The following is a 4,838-nucleotide window of genomic DNA, read 5'->3' as shown; positions in this document are numbered from 1 at the left end:
GCGAAGCGACATAAGTGGAAGACTTCAAATTCGGTCGTAATCGTTCACTTGGCTCCTACTACAACTAAGGAAAATTGTAAAATACAACAAGATTAAACTAGAGATAAGGAATGAGATAGAAAGGGTTAAAAGGGACTTGTCTTGTACTTCAGATCTCTCTCTCTCTCTCTCTCTCTCTCTCTCTCTCTCTCTCTCTCTCATTATATTCTACTAGCAAATGTGCCCGTGCGTTGCAAATAGAGAAAAAACATGGGGTCCTTTAGGAATCAGTGGTATTGGTCGTGTCGGTGACTGTCGGATGAGATGCATGATGGTCAACCTTATCATGGTGCACCCAAATAATTATTTGCCGTCGTCCACTCCTTCCATGTTAGGATGTCTCGAGCCTTGCATCTTTGAAGAATAGAATATGCGAAGCAACCCTTTAGTAGGATAATGCCGCCATGGAGGAGGTCCAGCATGTCCATGGTATCTGCTGCAAAAAGGACCCAACGTCGTCTCGGCTGAGGTGAAATGGACGGAACCCAGCCCGCGTCATCGGGCTGCCCTCCTGCTTCCCCTTCCTCCCCTCACCGTCGCCGGATGAGGCCGCTGGATAAGCCCGAGCAGCGGACGGCGGAGGCGGGGCCGACTTCCTTTTGTCAGGCCGCGGGAGCTCAGGGTGGGGAGGCTCGATACCCTTTTCTACATCGAGATGGATCAAATCGAGGGCTTCGGCTGCGTCGCCGATGGGCCTCTGGGATTCTTCTCCGGTGGGAGGGCCCCCTGGCAGTGGCTCTCGCGGGTGGCAATCGAGGCACCGTCGTTGATGGGTGACTGGTCTTCGGCCAGCTGCTCCTCTCTGGTGGTCAGGGCGGGTGCCCCCCCCCTCCCGCTTGCCTTGTGGGGTGCGTCCATGGTCAGGCCGGTGGCGTGCTGGCCTCTGATGGCTCATGTTTGGTGCAGCGATGGTAGGATGCTAGATCGACCAGATCTGGCCCGTCTGTGTCTTCTTGACCGGTGGGGGTGTGGTGCTTGGTGGCTCCCTGGTGCTGCTGACGTGGTGGCTCTGCTAGAGGTTGGCGGGTCAGTGAAGGTGCAGTGCGTGAGTGTGCTGGTGGTGTTTGGTATGCTCCGGCGTCGGTGTGTGTGGACGTCGTTTAACCTCCTTGGACGCATCATTGTGGAGTTCCGCATCCTCTTACACCCACGGATCTTACTATCCGGGTGAAAGCCCTATGGCCCGGTTGGGTCAGGCGACGGCATCGTCATTGTCGCTTCCCTCTTTGGGGTGTCACCTTTAAGAGCTTCAGATCCCAGTTGCATGCTTCATGGGCTAGACGCTTACGGCATTGCGGTCAGTAGGTGCCCGTCTGGCAATGTGGATGGTTGCGCGACTTACTATATGTGGCAACGATGGCGGCTTCAGCAAGTCAGGTTTGCTGATGGTTCTTGGTAGTCGGTCTCTTTCGCGTGTTCGAGCAGCCGTCGTGCCTTGCTTTGTCTTCCTCAAGTCGGAGCCGCTGAGGAGGGTCCCTTGCCGTGACGATGAGACAAGATGGGTGGTCGGCTCTGGCGATGGCTTAGTGTAAGCCCAACGCTTTTCTCCTGCGATGTTCGTCGATGGAGTCGGAGTTGTCTGGTCGGTGGCGCGTGTGGCTGACTATTTGGCATCAACCAGCGCAAGCCTCGACACTTATTTGTGGTGAGGACTTCTTCGTTGGTTGTTGATGGTGGAGTCAGAGTCGCCCTCGCGGAGGCGTGATGACTATGACGCTGGGCTGCAGCCTCGAAGACGCTTTTCTCCTCGGTGGCGTGTGTGTGTTCTTCTGTGGGTTGCCAGGTCGCCCGGTGTGCCTTGTTTTTGTGTGCATGTTGTGACGATTTTCGCCCGGTTTCCCGTTTATTAACTGGGCAATTCTCTTCGAGCCTTTTTTAATGAATTGGGACCTAAGGGACACCACCCCAGAGACACACCTCCACTCGCCCACCGAGGGTGCGATGCTAGACGCACCATCAGGACGGGGGCTAGTCGGGGAGAACCTTATTTCATCTTCAGGGAGCCTTCGTCGTCTCGCCTTCCTGAGCAGGACACAAACCCTAACGAAACTCAAAGAACCAACTAAAAATGAAGCCCCCCCCCCCCATCGGCAAGGGCTGGGATCCAGGGCGCCCCAAGGGCCCTAAGGCCATCGGAGATGAGGCAGACTGACGGCAACACCGGCGGGAGGCAGATGAACCCTAATCTTCCTTTGATTATAGTGAATTTGACTCTCACACAACATAATGAATTTTATTGTCAAATAGCATACGATAACTAGAAGTTTCCTTGTTCTTAAGATTTTCATAGTGCTTGATGCAACCGACCATATCCTGAGCATGATGGATGTGTTTTTTCAAGAAAACTTGCATGAGCTCGGAGTTCCTCTCAAAATAGGCTTTCGCACGGCTTTATAAATAAGGCAACCATCATGTCCATACAACGAGTACCAGATCACTGAGATAAAATAACACGCCCAAAGAAAGCATAAGAGAAAGAAATAGAAGTGGACACATCATTAGGGGACTCACAACAAAGGGGAGGCGTCGAGTGGTGACACGTAGCGCATCTAACATCTGCCCAGCTGATCGTGGTCCCACTGCCTAGCCAATGGGTGCCAATGCTTCAAGAACACATGAAAATTGAATGAGTCAAATGCCCATCTAAGGAAGTCTTGCTTGATCACCATCTTATTACGTGTCATCCAATGCGTCCAACCTAATGCCGCAAAAACTAACTAGAAGAGGCGTCTCTTCCTACCAGTCTAGACAACTCTGACATATAAGTAATGCGGTTAGGTCCGGAGCCTCACAATCAGGCCAGAGTGCCTCCCAGACAAAGCACCAAATCGTCTGATCCGTCGTGCAAGAGAAGAGAATTCACACGTACATTTTGCATCATGTTTTCCTATTGTTATTCATAATATTTTGGGTTAATATTTCACTTCATGAGGCAATTCTAATGTCTTTTCTCTCTTATTTTGCAAGTTTCACATGAAGACAGAATGCCGGCACCGACAGCTGGAATTCTGGACATGAAAAAGCCATAGCAGAGATAGCTATTCTCCGGATCTCCAAATGACCTGAAAATTTACGAAGATTTATTTTGGACTTAATAAAAAAACTGCAAGAAGAATCACCAGGAGGGACCACACCAGTGAGCCACAAGGTTAGGTGCCCCCCCCCCCCCCCCCCCCCCCCCCCACACACACCCCGAGGCGCGCCATGTGAGCTTGTGGGCCCACCAGCAAGCCTCCATGCCCCCCTTCTCCTATATGATGTCATTTTCCCTAGAAAAAAATGAAGAGAGAACTTTCGGGGACGAACCGTGACTATCTCAAGGCAGAACCTGACCAGGAGCAATTTTGCTCTCTGGCGGAGCGATTCCACTGGGAATACTTCCCTCCGGAAGAGGAAAATTGAAGCCATCAACATCACTAACGATCCTCTCATCGTGAGGGGGCCAATCTTCATCAACATCTACACCAGCACCCTCTCATCTCGGACCGTACTTCAACTCCATACATGTGGGTTGCTACTAGTGTTGATTACATCTTGTAATTGATACTAGTTGGTTTATTTGGTGAAAGATTATATATTCAGATACTTAATCATAAAAAACACCCCTCTGATCTTGAAGATGAATATGATTTTTGAGTAGTTACTTTTGTTGTTGAGGACATGGGGGAAGTCATGTTATAAGAATTGTATTAAGTTGGTATTCGTTCAATATTTTGATGATATGTATGTTGTTCTTCCTCTAGCGGTGTCGTGTGAACGCCGACTACATGACACTCCATCATGTTTGGACCTAGGAGAAGGCATTGGGGAGTAATAAGTAGATGATGGGTTGCTCGAGTGACAGAAGTTTAAACCCAAGTTTATGAGTTATTTTATAAGGGGCTTATTTGGATCCATATGTTTCATGCTATGGTTATATTTATCTTAATTCTTATTTCATAGTTGCGGATTTTTGCGAGAGGGGGTAATCATAAAGAGGGTTGCTTGTTCAAATAAGAAAAACACCTGAGCACCGGTCCACTCACCAAATTATCAAAATAGTGAACATGAATCAACTAAGCATAATGAATGTGGCTAGACGTGTGTCCTCAAGAACGCTTTGCTTAATATAAGAGAACTTTCTGGCTTGTCCTATGCTATAAAAAGGATTGGGCCACCTTGCTGCGCTCTTGCTACTATTGTGACTTGTCATGAATTATCTTGCTATCAAATTACTTGTTATCGCTACTTTCAATACTTGCAAAGAATACCTTGCTGAAAACAACTTGACATTTCCTTCTACTCGTGGTGTTGGGCACTCTTACTTATCGAAAGGACTATGATTGATCCCAAATACTTGTGGGTCATCAAGGATGTGTGTCCCCGTCTCAGGTACACCACAAAGGGCACATAGCCCATTACTTGGGCCATTGCTCTTGAGAAACTCTGTCCCCGATGGGAGCCGATCTCTCAACAATTGCCACACCGAAGAATTTATCTTCAAGGTAGGCGTGCCTTCCGCAGGGGCGCAGTCCAAGCAATATATGGTCCACAAAACAACGTTTGGTGGTCTAAGGTGGCGGAGAAATCTCCCGAGGGAGTGAGGCTCTAGGAGGCAGTGTCCGAAGAGTCTGCAAGCACCGGCAGAAGGGCTGCCCGCAATTTAGCCCATTCCAACATCTCCACTGGCCCAAAAGTGCGATGGAACAAGATGTTCCAATGGCAATTTTTAGCCGCGGCTGAGACCAGTTGTTACGAATCCACACAAATAGCAAACAGGTTCAGAAACCCCGTGCATAATGAGGCTCCAACAACCCAAT

The sequence above is a fragment of the Triticum aestivum genome, chromosome 3B (assembly GCF_018294505.1).
Source record: "Triticum aestivum cultivar Chinese Spring chromosome 3B, IWGSC CS RefSeq v2.1, whole genome shotgun sequence".
Classification (NCBI taxonomy): domain Eukaryota; kingdom Viridiplantae; phylum Streptophyta; class Magnoliopsida; order Poales; family Poaceae; genus Triticum; species Triticum aestivum.
This window is presented reverse-complemented; position numbering follows the sequence as displayed.